Source organism: Equus asinus, unplaced genomic scaffold (genome assembly GCF_041296235.1).
Source record: "Equus asinus isolate D_3611 breed Donkey unplaced genomic scaffold, EquAss-T2T_v2 contig_197, whole genome shotgun sequence".
In the NCBI taxonomy this organism is placed as follows: domain Eukaryota; kingdom Metazoa; phylum Chordata; class Mammalia; order Perissodactyla; family Equidae; genus Equus; species Equus asinus.
Window position 1 is genome coordinate 1,927,397 of NW_027224846.1, and position 24,975 is coordinate 1,952,371.

A 24,975-nucleotide genomic window follows, 5' to 3' on the forward strand; every position below is an offset into this window, starting at 1 on the left:
GTATTAATTACATGAGATTATGTGAACTGAAGAAGATACTCTAAATGTTTTGTTTTTCCAGAATTTAAGAATTCTTTTTCCTAAGCTATCAAAAATTTGGTAAGACATACCTTTGTGAAAAAATATAAAACATTTACTTTTTCTTTCTACCTTATCCTTCAGGAATTCAGAAAGCCTCTGTCAGTATTTTTACTTATATAAAAAATTAGGCCAATTTTTTTTAATATAAACAAATTAGTTTTAGTGGGATTTTCTTTGGTACAAAAATGAGGGTAATTGTAAAGAGAAAAACTATGTTTGCACTTTTGTAGATGTCATATTTCAGTCCTGTTCATTGTCCTTGAGGCTTTGTTACATACATGTGGACTGGACTTCCCTGGGCTAAGGTAATGCCTTTGGTCACACTAATCGTTCAAAGTAACCTCTTTCAAAAGCATCATCTCACTCCACACAAATTAGTCACCATTAGATCAATGTCTACCGATATGCAATCTTCAGCAGACCCTTTGTTGTCCTATGCTGGTACGACACAAGCTACTGTGACTCTCTAATGTCTTATACTCAAGCGTATGATCAAGAGGTTAAAGAAGCTTCTCTGGATTCCAATTTAAAGGATCTTATGGTCACAGTCTAGAGCCTGTAGACTGGATATTCTGGAAGCATCATCAGAGGAAGAAAGCTCTCAAGCCCTGCTGGAAAGGACCTTACCAAGTGCTCCTAACCACTGACACTGATACAGAACTAGAAAGCATTCAAATTTGATGATACATCTCACAGCTAAAGAAGGCTCCACCAAAAATATAGTCATCAGACGCTGGTGCAGATGCTAAACAAATTCCGGAGGACTCCAAATCTAATTGTACAGGAGGAGAAGCAACTGACATCTGAGACAGACAGCTCTTCCCAAACGGTTGGACCAGGACTGTACGCCTTTTACTCAATGTGTCTCTTACCTTATTTATCTCTCTCTCTTTGTTAGAAAAATAATATTCTTCTCTGCATCTCCCAATCTATTCAAAAAGGGGGAAATGTTTCTGACTGTTGGGTTTGTCCTCAGGAGCACCGTTCTGTACATAAGTCTAGAGATTCTTTAGTACATTTAATTACCAATCTCTCTGCCATTCCTCTCCTAATTCTTTGTCCTAAGTGTCTAGAATTCTTTGCCTGACCAATCAAATCCTTGGTTTTGTCAATTTCATTATAATGACTCCATGGTATGTACTCCCTTAGGGTCTAGCTTCTCTTACATTTTGCAGAAAAGCCTGTGTAAATCACATTGTTTAAATTTCTACCAAACTAGAGGTCATTATGCAACTGGATTGTTGGTTAAACTTTTTTCATTATGTGACCAATCAAAAACTCTGTATTGGGCATCACCATTGAGTTTACTTCACAGACTAAAATGTAAAATTAGTTACACACATAGTCAAGGGTGTTCAGTGCCTGTTGGTAGAAACCCCAGCACAGCTGCCAGATTGAAAAAAAACCTATTTCCTAGGATAGGCACCGTCATGGATAAATATATGATCATAAATTTCTCTAAATCCCTGACAGATATTGCTATATCTGTCACTAAAGAAATAGCTGCCAAAGAAAAGTCTGTGGATCCTCTTGCACAACTTGTATTAGGTAATAGAATTTTTTGTGCTTATCTCCCAGCTGAACAGGATGGCTTTTTCCTGCAGTAAACGCCTCTATTCCTTGGTATCTCTTCCTTGGCAAACACCTGTATTGAAATAAAAACTGAACTAGACAAAATCTGAACACAAACCGAATTGTTAAATGTTGTGCCCACTGACACTCCATGGTTTTTGATCACTTTAACTGGCTACCCTCAGGAATGGCCTGGTTTGGGTCTATTCTCCAGTTTCAACTTAGTGTTTTATTTATTATAATAGAAATTCTCACTGTTGTAAAACTGTCTCCTGTGCATAACTCAATGTTATAAGAATACCACTTGGATAATAATCACTCAATGCATTTATATGACTGCTAACACTTATGAGCCTTCACCTGAGAAAATTCAAGGAACTATAGACAGTATTTGCCCTTAAAGAAATATGATGGTGTCTGCTCTGGTGCTGTTTTTGCTCAAGTAGGACTTAAAGCTCTTAAGGAAATTGTGTTTCTCCTTGTGTGGGACATGACATACTGGGAATGAGCTTTCCTTAAAATGAAGGATGGAGGATGCTATGATGACTGATCAGCAATGTTTTTTAACAGTTGATCAGCAATGCTTTCCAATAGTTGATCAGCAATGCTTTCAAAGAAAGATCTCAATCAAAAGGGGAAAATGTCAAAATCGACTATAATGGAGCCATTTTAATATGGAGTTGGAGCTTCCTTTCAAGAGAAACAGCCTTGCTGTCTTAAACATTAGACTGGGCCAAACTCTCAGACTGTGTCAAAATGGCAGTTGTTTCACAAGCAATTGTTTGAGAAGTCAGCAGGAGAACAGACATCCAGACCACAAAAACTGAAGATTGTGGGCTGACCCTGATCCAGTGCTCCAGGCTCTTTGCTCCAAAAATTCAAACTTTTTTCATCTTGCAAAACTAAAACTCTGGGACATCAGCATCATGGCAGAGTGAGCTTGTCTGGTAATCTCGCCTCTCCACCGCACAACAAAAAGACATTCATACTACAACAGAGGGCATCCAAACACAACACAAAAGAACTCTGGGGGACACAAACAGCCGTACAATGGAGGGCAGAGAAGCTGGAACTCCCTTCAAAGGAGGTGGAAGAGAGTAAGAGAAAACTTTTCTCCCTCTCCAAAAGACTAGGATCTGGAACCATGGGCAGCCTCCAAGAGGGAAGGAACTGGGGAGGGGACACTCATTTGCAGGAACACCAAAGATCCCCAAAGGTCCTCATGGCCAAGGGGAAAGCCCCTACTGAGGTGAATACTAAAGCAGGGATGACCTCATCAAGCCAACACCACAGGAGAGGAGACAGCAAGGGTAGAGGGAGAAACTCCTGAGAGCATGTGGAAGAAACTGCCTCTCCCTCCACCCGCCCAGGCCTGACTCCAGTGCTTGGGATCTCAGCAAAATGCAGAGGACTCAGAATATGTGGCTCTTGACCCCCACCCAGTGGTGATAGGAGGTAACTGTGACCAAATAATACCATGATGCAGTAAAACAGAGCCACACTCTCTAGCAGTATCAAAAGTTATAGTAAATCTCCAGAATAGAGAGAAAATGACAAGTATGCAGAAATCAGTCCTGAAGACAAAGAAATATGTAATCTAAATGACAGAGAACTCAAAGTAGCTGTCACCAAAAAACTCTACAAGTTAAAAGAGAATGTAGAGAAATAATTCAGTGTGTTCAGGAGCTACTTCACAAAAGAGATTGAAACTATCAAGAAGAATCAATAAGAAATAATGGAGATGAAAGACACAATGGAAGAGAAATATGGATTCCCTGAATCCTCAGGTGGACATCATAGAGGAATGAATCAGCATAATCATTGTGGATAGACATGTTGAAATGCTCCAAACAGAGGAGGAGAGAAAACTAAGACTTAAAAGAAATGAAGAAAGTCTCTGAGAAATGTCCAACTCAATTAGGAAACGCAACATAAGAATTACAGGTATTCAAGAGGGAGAAAAGAAAGAGAATGGAGCAGAAAACTTGTTCAAAGAAGTAATAGCAGAGAACATCCCAAACCTAGGGAAGGAGATGGAAATCCATGTGAAAGAGGCTACCAGATCTCCTAAATATGTCAATGTAAAAAGACCTACTGCAAGGCATATTGTAGTGAAACTGGCAAAAGAGAATGACAAAGAAAAAATGCTAAAGGCAGCAAGGTAGAAAAAATAACCTACAAAGGAACTCCTATCAGGCTTTCAGTGGATTTCTCTGCAGAAACCTTACAGGCTAGGACAGCCTGGAATGACAATTTCAAATCTTTGGAGGACAAAAACTTTCAGCCAAGAATACTCTATCCAGCAAAAATATCCTTCAGATAGCATGGAGAAATAAAAAACATTCCCAGATAAACAGAAAGCTAACAGAGATCATAGCCATGAGACTCCTTCTACAAGTAATCCTCAAGAAGGTCCTCATACCTGAAAAAAAGGGAGAAAAGGCTTACAAAACACAGGGTAAGGAGATAAATAGGTAGATGAAATCAGAAAATTGTAGTTATACATCAGAACAGGATGGCAAATACTCAAGTATAAGATTAAAGATAAAGAGAAGGAAAACACCAAAAACAAAGATAATCTTGTCACTTTAATCACAAACTCACAACACAAGATGGAATAAGATGTGAGAAAAACAACCTAGGAGGGGAAAAGGAAAGGGACTGAATCAGTTTAGTCTAATGAAATAAGAGGCCATCAGAAAATGGAGCATCTTATCTATGAGGTTTTGAATACAAAATTCATGGTAACAACGAAACAAAAAAGCAGAATGTAGGCACAAATAATAAATCAGAAGGAAACAAACAAACAAAAAACACAACATAAAAAACTACATAACTCAATTGGTAGACCAAAATACACAGGACAAGAAACAAAGGAAATGCAGGAGACCTGATAAATGAGTGATAAAATGGCAGCATTAAGCCCTCATATATCGATAATCACCCTAAATGTAAACGGATTGAATTCTCCAATCAAAAGAGTGGCAAGATGGATTAAAGAACAAGACCCAACAATATGCTGCCTCCAGGAAACACATCTCAGCTCCAATGACAAACACAGGTTCAGACTGGAGGGATGGAACATGATATTCCAAGCTAATGGCAAGCAAAAGAAAGCAGGTGTTGCCATACTTAAATCAGACAAAGTAGACTTCAAGATAAGGCAGGTAAAGAGAGACAAAAGAGGGCAGTATATAATGACTAAAGTGACACTTCACCAAGGCGACATGACACATAAATACCTATGGCCCATAAATAGGTGCACCAAAGTACATAAAGCAACTATTAACAAGCATAAAAGAAGATATTAACAATAACACAATAATAGTAGAGGACCTCAACACTCCACTCATATCAACGGATAGATCACCCAGACAGAAAATCAACAAGGAAACAGTGGAATTAAAGGAAAACCTAGACCAGTTGGATTTAATAGACGTATATAGAACACTCCATCCAAAAACAGCAGAATACATATTCTTCTCAACTGCGCATGGAACATGCTCAAGGATAGACCATATGTTGGGAAACAAAGGCAAGCCTCAATAAACTTAAGAAGATTGAAATAATAACAAGCATCTTTTCTGATCGCAATGCTATAAAGCTAGAAATTAATTACAAGAAAAAGTCTGAGAAAGGGACAAAGATGTGGAGACTAAACAACAGGCTATTGAACAACCAATGTATCATTCAAGAAATTAAAGGAAAAATCAAAAAATATCTGGAGACAAATGGAAATGAAAACATACCATACCAACTCATATGGCATGCAGCAAAAGCCATATTAAGAGGGAAATTAATCACACTACAGGCTTGCTTTAACAAACAAGAAAAAATCTCAACTAAGTAATCTCAAAGTAATCCTAACTGAATCAGAAAAAAGAAGAAGTAGCAAAGCCCAAAGTCAGCAGAAGGAGAGAAATAATAAAAATCAGAGCAGAAATAAATGCTATTGAAACAAAAAAGGCAGTAGAAAGGATCAATGAAACAAAGAACTGGTTCTTTGAGAAGATAAACAAAATTGACAAACCCCTAGCCAGACTTACAAAGAAAAAAAAGAGAGAAAGCTCAGATAAATAAAATTAGAAATGAAAGAGGAGAAATAACAACGGATATCACAGAAACACAACAGATTATAAGATAATCATATGAAAAGCTATATGCCAACAAAATGGACAACATAGAGGAAATGGATAAATTCTTCGATTCTTACAACCTCCCAAAGCAGAACCAGGAAGAAATAGATAATCTGAATAGACGAATCACAAGGAAAGAGATTGAACCTGTAATCAAAAGCATCCCAAAGAATAAAAGCCTGGGATGAGAAGTTTCCCTGGGGAATTCTACCAAACATTCAGAGAGGATTTAATACCTATCATTCTCAAGCTATTCCAAATAATTAGGGAGGATGGAACACTTCCTAATATATTCCACGAGGCCAACATCACTGTGATACCAAAGCCTGACAAGGACAACACAAAAAAGGAAAACTACAGGCCAATATCACTGATGAACATAGATGCAAAAATCCTCAACAAAATATTGGCAACCCGAATTCAGCAACACATCAAAAGGATCATACATCACGATCAAGTGGGATTCATACCAGGGACACAGGGATGGTCCAACATCCGCAAATCAATCAATGTGCTACACCATGTCAACACTGAGGAATAAAAACCACATGATCATTTCAATAGATGCAGAGAAAGCATTTGACAAGATCCAACAGCCACTTATGATAAAAACTCTTAAGAAAATGGGGATAGAAGGAAATTACCTCAACAGAATAAAGGTCATTTATGACAAACACATAGCCAACGTCATAGTCAATGGGCCAAAACTGAACACCGTCCCCCTGAGAACAGGAAGAAGGCAAGGATGCCCACTATCACCACTCTTATTCACCATAGTACTGGAGGTTTTGGCCAGAGCAATTAGGCAAGAGAAAGGAATAAAAGGAATCCAAACAGGGAGTGAAGAATCGAAACTCTTGCTGTTTACAGGTGACATGATCTTATATATAGAAAACCCTAAAGGATCCATCAGGAAACTAATAGAAATAATTAACAACTACAGTAAAGTTGCGGGGTACAAAACTTACAAAACTTGTTTGCATTTCTATACTCTAATAATGAACTTACGGAAAGAGAAATCAAGAATATAATTCCATTTATAATTGCAACAAAAAGAATAAAGTATCTAGGAATAAATTAAACCAAGGAGGTGAAGGGCTTATGCAATGAAAACTATAAGACATTATTGAAAGATATAGATGATGACATAAAGAGATGGAAAGAGATTCCATGCACATGAATTGGTGGAATAAACATAATGAAAATTCCATATTACCCAAAGCATTCTACAGATTCAATGAAACCCAATCAGAATCTCAATGACATTTTTCATAGAAACAGAACAAAGAATCCTAAAATTCATATGGGGCAAGCAAAGACCCTGAATTACTAAAGTAAACCTGAGAATGAAATCAAAGCTGGAGGCATCATAATCCCTGATTCAAAATGTACTACAAAGCCATAGTGATCAAAACAACTTGGTATCGGTACAAAAACTGGCACACAGATCAAGGGAACAGAACTGAAAGCCCAGAAATAAAACTGCACATACATGGACAGCTAATCTTTGACAGAGTTGCCAAAAATATTCAATGGAGAAAAGATAGTCTCTTCAATAAATGGTGTTGGGAAAACTGGACAGCCACTTGCAAAAGAATGAAAGTAGACCATTACCTCATGCCATACACAAAAATAAACTCAAAATGAATCAAAGAGTTGAAGGTAAGTCCTGAAACCGTAAAACTCCTGTAAGATAATACAGGCAGTACACTCTTTGACATCAAACTTAAAAGGATCTTTCAAATACTATGTCTTCTCAGACAAGGGAAACAAAAGAAAAAGTAAACAAGTGGGACTTCATCAGACTAAAGAGCTTCCTCAAGGCAAAGGAAACTAGGATCAAAACTAAAAGACAATCCACCAAGTAGGAGAAAACATTTGCAAATCATATATCCAACAAGGGGTTAATCTCTGTAATATATAAGGAACTCAGACAACTGAACAACAACAACAAAAAACAGTCTGATCAAAAAAGGGGCAGAGGATACGAACAGACATTTTTCCAAAGAAAATATACAGATGGCCAATAAACACATGAAAAGACGTTCGATGGGAAAAGAACAGTCTCTTCAATAAATGGTGTTGGGAAAACTGGACAGTTACATGCAAAAGAATAAAAGAAGACCATTACCTTACACTATGCACAAAAATCAACTCAAAATGGATTAAAGACTTGAGTGCAAGACTGGAAACCATGAAACCATGATAATTCTAGAAGAAAACATAAGCAGTACCCTCTTTGACATCAGTCTTAGCAGTATATTTTCAAGAACCATGTCTGACCAGGCAAGGGAAACAAAAGAAAAAATGGACAAATGGACATCAAATTAAAAAGCTTCTGCACAGCAAAGGAAAGCATCAACAAAATGAAAAGACAACCTAACAATTGGGAGAAGATATTTGCAAACCATATATTAAATAAGGGATTAATATCCAAAATATACAAATAACTCATACAGCTCAACAACAACAAAAAACCAATAACCCAATTAAAAAATGGGCAAAGGATCTGAACAGAGATTTCTCCAAAGAAGATCTACGGATGGCCAACAGGCATATGAAGAGATGCTCAACATCATTAGCTACCAGGGAAATGCAAATCAAAACTACAATGAGGTATCACCTCACTCCAGTCAGAATGGCTATAGTTAACAAGACAGGAAACAACAAGTGTTGGAGAGGATATGGAGAGAAGGGAACCCTCACACACTGCTGGTGGGAGTGCAAACTGGTGCAGCCACTATGGAAAGCAATATATATCCTCAGAAAATTAAGAACAGATCTACCATATGATCCAGCTATCCCACTGCTGGGTATTTATCCAAAGAAGTTGAAAATGCAAAGGTATAAAGATATTTGCACCCCTATGTTCATTGCAGCATTATACACAATAGCCAAGACTTGGAAGCAACCTAGGTGCCCATCAAGGGACAAATGGATAAAGAAGATGTGGTATTTATACACAATGGAATACTACTCAGCCGTAAGACAGGATGAAATCCAGCCATTTGTGACAACATGGATGGTCCTTGAGGGTATTCTGCTGATTGAAATTAGTCAGAGGGAGACAGTCAAATCAAAGTATGATCTCACTCATAAGTAGAAGATAAAAACAATGACAAACAAACACATAGCAATGGCAATTGGATTGGTGGTTACCATAGGGGAAGGGAGGGGAGGGCAAAAGAGGTGATTAGGCTCACATGTCGGGGGGTGAACTATAATTAGTTTTTCGATGGTGAACATGATGTAATCTACACAGAATTTGAAAGGTATTACGATGTACATCTGAAAGCTATATAATGTTATAATCCAATGTTACTGCAAGTAAAAAAATTAAAAATTTTTTTACAAAGATGTTTGACAACACTAATCATCAGGGAAATACAAATCAAAACTACACTAAGATACCATCTTACGCCTGTTAAAATAGCTATAATCACTAAGACTAAAAATAGCAAATGTTAGAGAAGGTGTGGAGAAATGGGACCCCTCACACACTGCTGGTGGGAATGCAGCTGGTGCAGCCACTATGGAAAAGAGTATGGAGAGTCCTCAAAATGCTAATAATAGAAATACCTTATGACCCAGCTGTCTCACCTCTGGTATCTACCCAAACAACTTGAAACCAACAATCCAAGGTAACATATGTATCCCTATGTTCATTGCAGCACTATTCACCATAGCCAAGACATGAAAACAATACAAGTGCCTATCAACTGATGATTGGATAAAGAAGATGTGGTATATATATACAATGGGATACTACTCAGCCATAAAAAAGACAAAATCATCGCAATGGCAACAGCATGGATGGACCTGGAGGGAATTATTCTAAGCCAAATAAGCCAGACTGAGAAAGACAAACAGCATATGATTTCACACGTATGTGGAATATAAACAAACGCATGGACAAAGCAAATGATTCAGTGTTTACCAAGGGAAGGGGGTGGGGAGTGAGCACAGGGGTTGAAGGGGAGCACTTATGCTGTGGTAGACAAGAAATAATGTACAACTGAAATTTCACAATGATGCAAATTATTATGAACTCAATTAAAAATAAATTTTAGAAAAACTGAGAATTGTGGACTCTTGGAAGATAGAATTAATAGTTAATGTTAAGCGCAGGCTAGCTCTCTGTCTCCAACTCCAATTAAAATTCTTTGTAATACAACTTCACTTCTTCGCCTTTAAATGCCCCAGGCTTTTACTCCCTAGAGGGTGTCAATCTACAAAAACAGAAACCAGTTTATGAGGCAAAGTGTTTATTTGGGATCAAAGAATTGCAATTTGGGGAGCACTGATTCAGTGAGAAACCCGAGTAACGTTCTGATTACAGCAGAAGGACTCAGGGTTTTTATGGGAAAAAGGGAGGAAGATGAGGTGAGTTGTATCAAAGACGAGTTTATTGGTGCTAGATGAGGTAAGGCTCGGTTTGTTCTTTATAGACTGCTTTGAGATTTGATCATGAGGCAAAAGGCTAGATCGGAACTTCATTCATTGGTTATCAATGCAGTCATCAGGAAAGCCCAATTTTATCAGTCCTTACAAACAGGATCTTCTTGCTCTTACTGCCTTCTTGGAATGTTGGCAGTTTGATTTAGTTTGGAAGATAAAACAAGACATGCACAGCAATTTCTTTAAAATGGCCATGCTGTCTCTATTCTAATGTGGCTCCACTCATGTCATCTTTCATATAGGATATTATTTGGGTTTCTACCTGAATCTGTGCTTCCAAAATTGTAATTATTTGATTCCAAGTAAACACTCTACCTCTTAAACTAGTTTCTGTTTTTGCAGATTGACATTACTTTTTGATTACCTCAATATTTCAAAGTGTTTGAAACTCATTGTCAGTCTTTTTCTGTTTCTTTTCTCCTTTCTCTCTGATCCTATCCTGAGCTAATTACATTCAACTTTCTGTTTGGAGTTTTGCATTTTCTCCACCACACCCTTCCTCATAATGAACTCTATGCTGAAAATATTTTGCTATTGAGTAATTATTTATGTGTGTACGGCTATTCTGGGAGAAAGTGACATGTGACCTCTCGGGCACTTAGGGCTAGCTCAAGAAAGATCTTTTGTCAGATCTCTCTGAAATTTTAGACTTTCAAAGACTGCTTTTTTTTTTTTTTGAGGAAGATTAGTCCTGAGCTAACATCTGCTGCCATTCCTCCTCTTTTTTGCTGAGGAAGACTGGCCCTGAGCTAACATCCGTGCCCATCTTCCTCTATTTTATGTGTGGGATGCTTATCATGGCTTGATGAGATCCGAACCTGTGAACCACAGGCAGCTGAAGCGGAAAGTGGGAAATTAACCACTGCGCCACCTGGCTGGCCTCAAAAGACTGCTGTTTTAATTATGTAGGTAAGAACGAGGTATGCCTCCCTTCTGGAGCACCTAATTTACATGGACGTAGACATGCAATCTCACTTTTCAACACAGATTCAGAAATTCAGATAAGAAGACTTTGACACAAAATGTCTCACGTAATCTCACTCTGTAGTTCCAGGGAAAAGCACCCTCGTATCTAATGTACAGCCCAGATATAACGTTGACCATTTACACGGAGTCTTGCTTTTCATTGAGCCTCTACAAACCCACCATTCTTTAAATTTTACCTAAACTCCACCCTTTCCTCAAATATAGAACACTCTTATTTTGTTTAATGAGACACTGTCATTTCTGGCGCTTGTCGCCCTTGTCATTGCAGTAATTTGGTAAAGCTGCCTTTACTGGAATGGATGTGTCCCTAGTGGTCTTGAGCTGAGCTAGGACAGAACTAAAGGAAGAGTTCAAACACATGCAGTTTTTTTTCTCTTGCACAGTGCGTACCGGGTGGCAGCAGCTGGGAGTTTTCTGCCAAAATCCCAATGGTAACTGCTGGAAGATGCTCATGGGCTTTCGCAATAAGCTCCAGGCTGCACAAGTATGGGTGGCAGTCACTTCCAAAATTATATTTGAGTGGGTGCCATAAGGGCCCAAAGGCATTGGGAGAGCCGCCTTCTTTTATAATTCAGACATGGCCTACTTTTGTTCAATTCCTCACACAAATATAGCTTTCTTTCTGGTAGTGTTACAGGTGGGAGCTAGCAATATTCCCAGATGTGGAATATGTGTTCTCCAAAATCTTAGCAGAAGGAAGAAAATGACACATATCATAGCATAAATAAATGAAATAGAGACCAAGAAATAAAGAAAAAAAGTCGATAGCACTAAAGGTGGTTTCTTGAGGAGATAAAATTGACAAACTTTTAGCTACACTAAGAAAAAGTCTCACATTAGTAAAATAAGAAATTTAAGAGTAGTCATCACAACTGAAGATACAAAAATACTTAGGATCATAAAACACTTCTATGAATAACTATTATGCCAAAAAATCAGACCACCTTAAAGAAATGGATGAATTCCTAGACACACAAAGCCTGCTAAGAATGAATTAGGAAGAAATAGGAAATCTGAACATATCAATAAGTAGCAAGGTGACTGAATCAGTAAACAAAAACCTCCCAGAACAGAAAAGTCCGGGATAGCTGTCTTCATTGGTGAATTCTACCAAACATTTAAAGAGTTAACATCAACCCTTCTCAAGCTCTTCCAAAAACTTGAAGGAGAGTGGAGATTCCCAAACTCATTTAAAAAGTCCAGGTTTACCTTGATACCAAAGCCAGATAACGACACAATAGACCAGTTTCTTTGATGAATATAGATGTAAAAAGTCTCAAGAAAGCAAACTGAACTCAAGAACATATCGAAAGGATCAGTTACTGTGATCAACTTGGGTTTATCCCTGGGATGCCAAGTGTCCAGAAACCTATCTTGAAATCATAGAACTTTACAATCTAAATGACAAAGAAATCCAAAACAGTCAGAAAACAACTAAAAAGATGGTGATAGTGAGCCCTTACCTATCAACATTACTTTAATGATAAATAGATTAAATTCTCCACTAAAAAAAACATATAATGTGCAGTCAGCCTGGTGGCATTAAGCTCCTGTGCTCCGCTTGGGTGGCCCGCAGTTTGCCGGTTCGGATCCCAGGTGAGGACCTACACACCACTTATCAAGCCATGCTGTGGCAGGAGTGCCACATATGAAGTAGAGGAAGACGGGGACAGATATTAGCTCAGGGCTAACCTTCCTCACAAAAACCAAAAACATAAAATGGCTGAATATATAAATAAAACAAAATTTAACGATATGCTGTGTACAAGAGACACAGTTTAGCTTTAAGGATACACAGAGACTGAAAGGGTAGGGACGCAAAAAGATATTTCAAGTAAATGGTAAGCAAAATAGAAGAAGTGTAGATATACTCATATCAGACCAATTAGATATTAAGCTAAACATTGCCAAAGAGATCAATAAGGTTATTATATAATGATAAAGAAGTGAATTCATCAAGAAGATATGAGCATCTAAATATATAAATATATAAAGCAAACACTAACAAAACTAAATGGAGAAATAATCAGCAATATAATAATAGTAGAGGATTTCAATATCTGACTCTCATCAATGGAGAGACATGCTGATATAAAATCAATAAGCAAAGACTTGAACAACAGTCTAGAAAAATGTTCTAAAAGACTTACACAGAACATTTCATCCAACTACAGAAGAATATACATTTTTCACATATGTACTCAGAACATTCTCCAGAGTAAATCAAATAGACCAAAAAACAGATCTCCTCAAAGTCAAGAAGTTAGAAATTATATTAAGTATCTTTTCCAACCACAATAGTACGAAGCTAGAAATCAAAAAAAGCAGGAAAATAAGAAAATTTTAAAAAGTATGGAAATTAAACAACACATTCTTGAATAACTAAAAAAATCAAAGAAGAAATGAAAATGAAAATCACAAAAAAATATCTTGGGGGCAAATGCAAACACAGCTCACCAAAATTTATGGATTGCAGCAAAAGCAATACCAAGAGGCAAGTTTAAAAATATAAACACAAACATAAGAAAATATATCAAATAAACAAGATAACACTACTACTCAAGGAACTAGAAAAAGAAGCAAAAACTAAGATCAAAGTTCACAGAAGGAAGGACAGACATATTAAAAAGTAGAGCAGAAGTTAGTGAAATAGAAAATAGGAAAACAATTTAAAATATGAACAAAAGTAAGAGCTTTTTTAAATGATTAGCAGAAGTGACAAAACTTTAGCAAAACTAACATCCAAAAAATGGAGGACCCAAATAAATATAATTAGAAGACAAGACATTACAAATGATACCATTAAAATACAAAGATCAGGGCCTGGCCCCGTGGCCGAGTGGTTAAGTTCGCGCGCTCCGCTGCAGGCGGCCCAGTGTTTGGTTGGTCCGAATCCTGGGCGCGGACATGGCACTGCTCATCAAACCACGCTGAGGCAGCGTCCCATATGCCACAACTAGAAGGACCCACAATGAAGAATATACACCTATGTACTGTGGGGCTTTGGGGAGAAAAAGGAAAAAATAAAATCTTTAAAAAGTACAAAGATCAAAAGAAACTATTATAAACAATTACACGCCAAGAAATTGGACAACACAGAAGAAATGGATAAATTCCTAGAAATGCATACCTACCAAAACAAAATCATAAAGAAACAGAAGATGTGAGCAGACTGATAATGACTAAGGAGCTAGAAGCTGTGATCAAACAGCGCAACAATGAAAAGACCAAGATCAGATTGTGTCACTGGTGAATTCTTCCTCACAAGTAAAGATGAATTAACATCAGTCCCTCTCGAAATTTTCCAAAAATTTGTAAAAGAAAGAAAACTGTCGAATTTATTTTACTCAGCTAGCACCACTATGACACTAAAGCCAGATAAGTACACTAAAAAATAAGTTCAGGCCAATGACTTTGACAAATATAGTTGCAAAAATTCTCAGCAAAATACTACCAAGCTGAACTCGGTAGCACACTTAAAGGATCACACATCACTATGAGGTGGCACTTGTCTCTGGGATACAAAAATGGCTCAACATACGCAAATCAACAAGTGTGATACACCGCATTTGTAAAATAAAGGGTAAAAATCTTATTCTTCTTTCAATGATGCAGAAAAATTACTTGAAAAATTTATCCTTCTTTTATAATAAAAGCTCTCAACTAATTGTGTAAAGAAATAATGTACTTGAACATAATAAAGTTCATATATGTAAGGTCCGTGATTAACATCAGACCCAATAGTGAAAGTTTGAGAGCTTTTCATCTAAATCATGAACAAGTGAAAGATGCACATCTTCATCACTCGATTTCAAGATAGTATTGGAAGTCCTAGCCAGAGCAATTCATTGAGAAAAAGAAATAAAGACACCAAAATCTGAAAGTTAAAGTAAATTTTTTTCTGTTTGGAGGTAACATAATTTTATGGATGAAAATCTTAAAGACTCAACCAAGAAATCCTTAGCATAATTCAATTCAGTAAAGCTGTTGGGTGCAAAATCAATCAAATTAAATTAGTCAATTTTATTTCTTTGCACTAACACCAAAATATATGATAAAGGTATTTAAAAAACCAATTTTATTTATAATACCATCAAGAAAATACTTAGGAATAAATTCAAGCAAAGCGGGGAGTCTATACACTATAAAGTATAAGAAAAAATTTGAAGAAGACACAAACAAATGGAAAAACATCCCATAATGATGGATCAGTGAGTTAATATTAAAATGTCAATACTTATCTAAAGCCATCTATATATTCAATGCAATCACTATCAAAATTCCAAGAGCATTTTTCAGAGAAATAGAAAAAATATCTCACAGTTTGTATGGGGATCACAAAAGATGCTGAATATTCAAAGCAATCTTGAGAAAAAATAGCATAGCTGGGAGCAACGGAAATCATTTTTTGATTTTACACAATATTACAAAGCTATGCTAATCAAAACTAGATGGTACTGATGTAAAAATAAACATATACAACAATGGAACAGAATTGAGAGCCAAGATACAGACTCATGCATATATGGTCCAGTAATATTTGACAAAGGAGCTAAGCATGCTTAATGAGAAAAGGATTTTCTCTTCAATAAACAGTATTTGAACTACTGGATATTCACACACAATTAAATAAAATTGGACACCTATCTTACACCACTCACAAAAATTAACTGGAAATGGATGAAATAATTTAATGGAACACCTGAAACCATAAAACTCTCAGACGACAAGGTCTTAGAAGACCTCAATGTAGGTTTTGACATTGATATTTTTGGACATGACATGAAAAGTACAAGCAGAAAAAGCAAAAATCAACAAATAGGATGGCATTAAACTAAAAGCCTTCTTTACAATAAAATACTCAACAAAATGAAAAGCCAACATACTAAACATATAAAATATTTTCAAATTATGTGATGAGAGGTTAATATCCAAAATGCATATGGAACTCCTACAACTTAATAGCAAAAATACAAACAACCTGGTTGAAAAAATGGACAAAGGACCTGGATAGACATTATTCCAATAAAGACTTACAGATGACCAAAAAATACATGAGAAGATGCTTAATGTCACTAATCACCAGGGAAAAGCATATCAAAACCACAATGGGTTCACCTCACATCCGTAAGAATGACAATCATGAAAAAGACCAGAGATAACAATGTTGCTGAGGGTGTGAAGAAAAGGGAGTCTTGTGCACTGTTGTTGGTAATGTAAATTGGTATAGCTTCTATGGAAAACTGTATGGAGATTCTTCAAATAATTAAAAATAGAACTACCATATGATCCAACAACCCAACTTATGGGTATATAGCCAAATAAAATGAAATCAGAATCTCAAAGAGATATCTGTACATCCATGTTCATTGTAGCATTATTCACAATAGAAAACACCTGCAAACAACTTGTTTCATATGTATATATGTATTAAGTATATGTGTGTGTATACACACACACACACACACACACACACAATGGAATATTACTAAGCCACAATAAAGAAGGAAACCCAGGCATTTGTGACACACAGATTGACTTTGTAGGTACTATGCTAAATGGAAAATCAGAGTAAGAAAAATACTATATGATCTCACTTACATGTGGAATCTCAAAAAGCAATATGGATGAATCTCCAAAATATAGTATTGAGTGAAAGAAGCATGGCAAAATTAATTATATGTTCAAATAATGATTAGCTTCTTGGAGTTTTTGATTAGGAAAAAGCAAAAGGAAGACCTCAAGAGTACTAGAAATATGAAATATTCTAAATCTTGATCTTTGTTGTAGTTACATAAGCATATATATAGGTAAAATTTGTAACCTGTATGCTTGAGATTTGTATTAACTGCATTAACTAAAAACTGTATCAGCTGTAAGTAAATAATGCCTTGAAGATGATATGTTCAAGGTAACTCCCCACTTCAAGTTTTCTTACTGTTCCTGATTTTGCACATACAGCTTCTGCATGATGTTCCTCTGTTTTTAGACATCGATGGAAAACACATCAGTAGTGCCTTTTGAGAATTTTCTACAGAAACATTTATTTAGAAGCTAAGGGTAAAATCTCTGAAAAACAATCAAAAAAATAAAGAGACAGACATAGAATTTCCAAAACTATTTTGAAATTTTCTTTTTAATTTTGATTTCATATTTAATTTAACTGTCATCAGATAACAGGTCTATATTATTTCCCTGAAATGTATTGTTATTTTTGGTGCCCATATTTTGCATGATAAATAATTCTAGTTATCTGGACATTTGCAGATGTGAGGTGATCCACATAACAGACGGCTGACTTACTCAGGTTTGCTCACTCACTATCATCATGTGTTCTATTAAGACTAAGCATGTTTATGTGTCTGAATTCATATCCATGGACCCCATGAGCATCATGAATCAACATAACATTTAAGCATCATGGACACAATTAATTTCAAGAGAGAATTTAGTCATGGTGTACTTTAAAACAGATTGGCCATTGCAATTACAACTAGAGCCTGGGGAAAGATATACATTACTTAAACAAAAAGTTACATGAATTAAAATGGCTTGCCTTCAAGATCCAGATAAAACAGATTGTGAAAGACTGCTTACAAAAACAGTGAAAATATAACATGCACAGATCAAAGACATAGAACATAGTGTTTAAAATAAATTCCTGGACAGAAATCAATATACCAACTTAAAGGACAAGTTTGGGAGTCACATTTTAACACTTATTTGCTGCGTGATACTGAGAACAATATTAGTTTCCCATGCCTCCATTTTCTCACTTAGAAGATGGGTGTCAAAGTACTTATATCATATAGTTGTTAATAGGATGCAAAGTAATGTATAAAAATTGCTTGGTGTGGAGCATAGCAAATAGTAAGTGCTCAAAAAATAGCCTCTCTTAGTATGGTAGTCTCACGTAATTCTTAACAACTTCCTATTATACTGATCAAAGAATTTAACTTTCTCTTCAAGCCTTATTAAAGGAGAGAGAATTACCATATGTTTAAATGTTAACGACTTCAGGAAATTAGACTCGTTTAGCATTGAATAATTTGAAGAATGAGACTAAGTTTGCTGTCATTTTAAATTTACACATTTCCCCAGCCACCTTTCTCAGGGCCCCCTTGACCTCGCTGTTCCTCAGACTGTAGATGAGGGGGTTCAGCACAGGGGTGAAGACAGTGTAGCATGCTGACACGACCTTATCAAGGTCAGCTGACCTGTAGGATTTGGGTCTCATGTAGGTGGAAATGGCAGCTCCATTAAAGAGTCCCACCACAGCCAAATGTGAGGAGCAGGTGACAAAAGCCTTCTTGCAGGCTTCTCTAGAATGCATCTGGAGAACAGCTGCGACGATAAAACTGTAGGAGGTCAGGATGAGGGAAAAGGGGACCAGAAGCATTAACACACAGCAGATGTACATTACATTTTCGAAGACTGATGTGTCAGCAGAAGCCAAACGCACCAGCATGGGGGCCTCACAGAACAAATGGTCGATCTCACGTGCACCGCAAAATGGGAAGCTCAGGGTAGCAGCAGCCTGCATGAGCCCATCAGCTGCCCCCAGGAACCAAGACCCCAAAGTCATTCTCAGGCATAATTGCTGGCTCATGAGGACAGGATATCTCAGTGGATGGCAAACAGCCACGTAGCGGTCATAGGACATGGCTCTAAAAGGAAACTCTCGCCGCCACCCAGTGTGAGTGAAAAAAGAGCCGCAGCACACAACCAGCAGGGGAGATGGACTTCTTGCCAGTCAAGTAGTCAGCAGCCATTTTGGAAATGATCGTGGCAACCAGCATCACATCCATGAGGGAGAGTTGGCTCAGTAGGAAATGCATGGGTGTGTGGAGCCGGGGGTCCCAGTAAATCAGGAGAAGCATGACGACATTGCCCATAAGAGAAGCAATGGCCGTTGTCAGCACCACCATGAAGAGAAAGAGGTGGGGTCTTGTATGTTTAAAGAGTCCTAGAAGAATGAAGTCTGATGTTGTGTTTCTCTTCTCCACGATTTCTTCTGGTGTGATTCTGCAAATGGAAAAATAGAGAAGGAAGGGACTTTCATCATCTACAAACCTTAGTTTGGCTTCATAACTTCTGCACATGTGCTGGATATGGAATCCAAGGTCCTGACTCAAAGCCCTACATCCCAGTTAAGATGGTTCTGCTTGACCTGTTATTCCACTTCTCTGTAACTCAGCCTTTCACTGTTTTAAATAACGTTAGTCTATGTATTTCACACAATGATATATTGGTTGGTTGGTATAATAGATCAAAATGAATCAAAAGTAGAAAAAAGCTTTCAAAGATTATAGAATTGTAAGTAGTTAATTTGGCTGTTTTTTATATTATTTAATAATTATTATTATTGTGCTTTTCTTATGTGTACTGAAACCAAAATTTAACCAAGTTAGAAAATAAACACTTATTTAAACATTTGCTATTTATATTTCTTTGAGTCTTAGATGAATTCTTTTCAAATTTTGGAAATTTTAACATACTCAAATTAGTTATTTTTTTAAGAAACAAAAAATTACAGCTATTTCACTGTGGGTTACAAGGGCCACAGAAGGGAACAGATGAGTATAACAAAGTTTCCCCACTGAAGGAACATAATATCCCCAATAATTGATGAAAATGTTACTTCCTCTCATTAAATAACTATTTTTATTACCTGATTTTAAAGTGCGGCTATGCTAGTTCATCACTCTCTGCTCTGAAACCTTCAGTCTGTTTCCATCACACTTGGAATAAAATGCACATTTCTTTCCCCAGCTTACTAGGACTTGGAGCCATGCCCTACGCATCGTTTCACGACACAATGTACCGTCATGGAGGCTTGCAACGATCAGGTGAGTATGAAAGGCAAGCATGAGAGGACCTTTGATGAGAGTAAATGCTTGGAGAGCATAGCAATAACTATAACAACGAGTAAGGTGATTAAAAAGAAAAGGAAGCAGTTTTAAAACAACCATATTACATGAAGCATAATTATTAGTCACAGGTGAAGTATAAATATATCTGAGAGGAAAAATATTTTAAAAATGCTTAAATTACATATTTGGCCTATCTTCTGAGGATGGTTGTTTAATATTTAACAAAACAGATCTATTTTCTTTGGAGACACAAACAAAATGACTGAGCCCACAGAAATGAGCATGGCTTTATGAGGAAGGGTTCACAGATTGAGAGCTGCTATACACTGAACATAAGTAAGATTTTTTAGTGTTTGACATTGTTTAAACTCCATACTAAGAACAAAACTTGTAAATTCATGAAGAGCAGAAGAGCATATAGGTGCATGGAGCCAACTCTCCTCTTTTATTAGCAGAAAAATGCACAAATTTGCCAATTTTGTTTATGGACAGGTTTGCAGACCTCTTTATTTCTGACATGGACAGTCCAAAAATATTTCATCCGAAGCCTTAGAGACACAATACCCTCTGAGCCTGTTTTCTGGAATTGTCTGGTAATTGATTGGTAATTGTTTACTACAGAGACAGAGATAGTGATGATGCTTTATAACCCGAAGGGTTTGATTTTGTGAATACTCTAATACTATAAAAATTAGGCGGCAGACAGAGCCCATGTCTTGCAGAGCCATTTAACACATAGGCAGTCTCTTTAAGAGACCTATGGAAAGTCAGTGCTAATGGCTCATTAAAGTGCTACCTCCACCACGTCAGCATTCACGTTTGAACGGATACAACAACACACAGGAACACCAGCACCTTTGCGATGGCTTGTTTAACCACTGATACCAGACACATAAGCAGTCTACCTAATCGAGGCCTTGCCAAGCCTTAGTGATTTGCACTACCTCCTATCTAGTGCATTCAGCTCCTTGTTTTGTACACTATTTAAGATATCTTTCTCCTCTTATAGCCACAGACCGTGATTCCTTGCCTGCAGGCTCTCTCAGCCTCAATTATAACTTTAAACCACCCTCAGACTGATCATATTGATGTGGGGATGTATGGATAAAGAACTCTGGGCTCAAGATACAGAACTCCTGGTTTGAGAATCATTTTCTATATATGTGATGAGGAGTCAGTTACTTAACCTTGCTGCATTTATATGTTTTAAATTACAAAGCTTCTTAACAGATTACTAAAATAATTAAGATATTTTGTGCATGAATGAATTTTGAAGTAATTTCCAAAGTCATTTTGCACATTGAAACAAAATTATTAATTTCAATTTTATTTGTTGGTCTATATCATTAGTTGCTATTTTTCCCACATAAACAATAGCTAGAAAGCCATGGCACAAAATGTCAATTTGATCATTTAACTGAATGCTCTGGAAATGTGAAGATGAAATAGATAGATGATAGAGAGATACACACATGGACACACACACACACGCACGTGTGTGTCTAAATAAATAATAAATTTGGAACCATGACTCTTTAAAACAAAAGTGTAGTAAATAAATAAGTAACTCTGTAATATCTTCCTCTATTGTGAAAAATTGTGATGTATGGTATTTTAGTAAATTAGGCTTTGCAACATACTATAATAGATAATTTAATAGGAAGGTCAATATAAAGGTATTACTTAATTTCTTGTACATAACTAATGCAGCTTGATCTTTTTCACTAAATATCATACAAAGAATTTTTAATAAAGAATTTATTGGCTTTATGGATATATAAATGCATTCACTTGCTAAGTGAAACATTTAGCCTTTAACTAAAAGTCCATATTAACTCAGCAAATTATGAGAATATTATAAGCATTTCTTCTTTACATGAATTGTGGACCAAATTAATGTTAGGCTATTAAATAAGGTGACTGAAATTGAGTGCAGTCTTTTTTTTAAATGTGCGTATATATTTTCGTGAAGTGAGAGAAATACTTCCCCTCCAGGAATAGGTTATGGATAGTTTTCCAGGTATACATGTACACATCCTTCAGAGAAAGAAAAGGAAACTGTTCTTCATTATTCTTAAAGTAACAAAATAGTTTGCCCCCAGAATTTCTCTTATTTATTCTAGGCCCTTTATTTAGAGAATGTTTGAGGAATTCTGTGTCTATTAATCCCAAAATCACGCCCTTTCTGAAGCTCGTAGGGAAATTGATTACAGTCTCCTTCTCCACATTGCACTGACTTGTAAGCTCTAGTAGAGATCATCGTCATAAACTGTTGGAGTTTCCTTCCACAATCTCCTTTTCTCTTCCTTCTGCCATTCTGCCCTCAACAAAGAAAGTGCCTCTATGTCCAGAAGATATTGATATAACATGGTTAATTTCTTGAAACAGCCACACAGTTCATTGAAACAATCCACTATCATGAGCTCAGTAATTTGAATGAATTGATTGCTTATTCAAGAAGATCTATTAGCCTACTGGTTTTGGGTGGACCAGCCCACAACTTACGTCTTCAGAATATATGTGGACAATGGGGAGACTTTTATTTTGTATCATTTGTGAATAAAGTCTTACAAAGTTTACTCTGCAACTCAAAATTCAGATGTGGCATACTAAACACTTCATAAATATGAATCACCTGAAATTACTTACTAATATAAAGGGAAAATAATTCTCAAATTAGACTCACCTCTATGGTAGACAGTCAGAATCCCTGAGACATGGACGTGGTAGTGGATCTTTCTAATAGGTTGACTACAAATCTTTGCTTACATCAGTGTTGAGGGTACCTCTTCCTCCTCCTGGCCTCAGGCCATACTTATTTGGAAGTCCTACGTGACCGCTTAAAGTTTCGTACACAACACAAGACCTTCCCCGGGGCAACGACACCTTCGAAGGCAAGTCACCTTTTTCAGGGGAACACAGATTTAACGGTTTCTCAAGAGTAAGTGGTGCAATGAACTAATTAAACACCCAGGTTTTACTAAAGGCAAAATAACCCTGAATGGGAAGGTGAAGAGAGGTGGAACTGTGAGGACGACAGCGAGTGCAAGGACTTTTCAAAGGCGAAAACAGGAGCTCCACTCCTTGAACTGAACAAATGTGCCTTAATTGCCTGAAATATAGATTGTTCCTTTTTCTGTTTGATGAGAATAATAATAGATTTCATTTATCAAGCATTTCTACATGCTGGCAAATATGCTCAGCATTTTACATATATTTCATCTTTAAAACAGCCATTTGATCTATGAACGTCTGCATTCGACCAGAATGCAGTGTTAACATTTTTAAACAACATACCTATATTTAACTGTCCTGAGGTAGCAGAGTAGAGGAATTTATGTTTAAATCACCTCATATTTGTGGTTCTAAAACTTTAGGGAACATTTGAATCACTCAAAGGGAGCCTTAGTTACACGTTGAGAACTGTGTCCTTAAATTAGTCATGTAAAGTTGAATTTTGACTCCTCTATCCTTAACTGGTCTCCATTGCTTTGATAGCCTCTAAACCCATTGATTTCCAATTTTGTGTGTTTTTTTAAATCCTTTTTCTATTTCTTATGCATTTCCTGGTCTTGGATTAGCATTATGAGTGAGCTTCATGCTCCTCTTCTGTAAAATATGCATAATAACATTGCTTAGTCTGTAGGATTATTAGAAAGATTAAACAAAATATTTGTAAATTACTTGGAAGAATATCTGGCCCTTTGTAAATCATGTATCAATATTCATTGTTATCCTCATCGATTGTTTCCAATGGGGAAAAAATGCATGTTGAAAGCAGGGCTTATGTTGATTCTGGCCCAAGTGTTATGAAATATTATCTAAAAAAGAAAATAAGCAAAGAGAGAGAAGTCTGCCCTTTTAATGTTATACATGGACGTTGTATAACAGGACGGCTCAAAGATTATTTAGTTCTCGGGGTGAAAACAACTGTGTTTGACTTACTATTTACTAATAATCAGGGCCCAGAATCTGTGACACTGCAGATTAATGTGTATGCAATGTATGCAATGTATCTGTAATGTGTCCAGTACAGACGCAAATAATTTATGTCCAGTAATGAAATAAGAAATCAACCAATTTTACATAGGTAAAAACAAAAACTCAAGCAATGAGAAGATTTTCATCTCCTGACGCCAAATGTGTGGTGCCTTTTCCAATACCACTTTTCCAACATTCTGACATCAACTGGATAGCCTACAATTTAGTAAATTCTGATACTACCTGGAGTCTGTACAGACTCCACAGACTTAAGGGCTCACTCGCACAAGACTGCCTCCGTTAGTTGCTAGTCATAAGTATCAGGTTTTCTGGTAACCCACCCTTCTGTCCAACTTGGCTACAAAGTGTTCCCATGACCCCTTCCTCGGGTTCTATAATTTTCTAGAGTGACTTACAAAAAGCAGAGCAACGCTATTATAATGATTACAGCTTATTATAAAGGATAAAAATGTACAGTCAAATAAAGTGGTCCATGGGTGAGTTTCAGGAGGGTCTTGAGTGCAGGAGCTTCTATCCCTGTGCAATTGAGTTGCACTGTCCTCCTGGTATGTGTTTGTGAGCTCAGAAGCTCTCTGAATCCTGTCTTTGAGGAGTTTTGTGGAGGTTTAGTTACATAGGCATGCTGATAGCTATTGGTGATTAAGTAAATTTCCAGTCTTTCTCTCTTCCCTAGAGATTGGGGAATGGAACTAAAGGTTCCAAACTTCCAATCACGGCTTGGTGTTCTGGCTACCGGCTCCCATCCTCAAGCTATCTAGGGGCCCACCAAGAGTCTCCTCATCAGAACCAAAAGCAGCCCTATCCCACTTCCACTCTGGAAATTCCAAGGTTTTTAGGAGTTCTGTGCCAGGAACCTAAGACAAAGA

General features: G+C 36.8%; 1 pseudogene; it reads right to left on the reverse strand.

The window, feature by feature from the left end:
- Window positions 1–18,258: 18,258 nt before the first annotated feature.
- Window positions 18,259–19,336, reverse strand: LOC139043283 (olfactory receptor 2T8-like; annotated as a pseudogene).
- Between the last annotated feature and the right edge of the window lie 5,639 nt (window positions 19,337–24,975).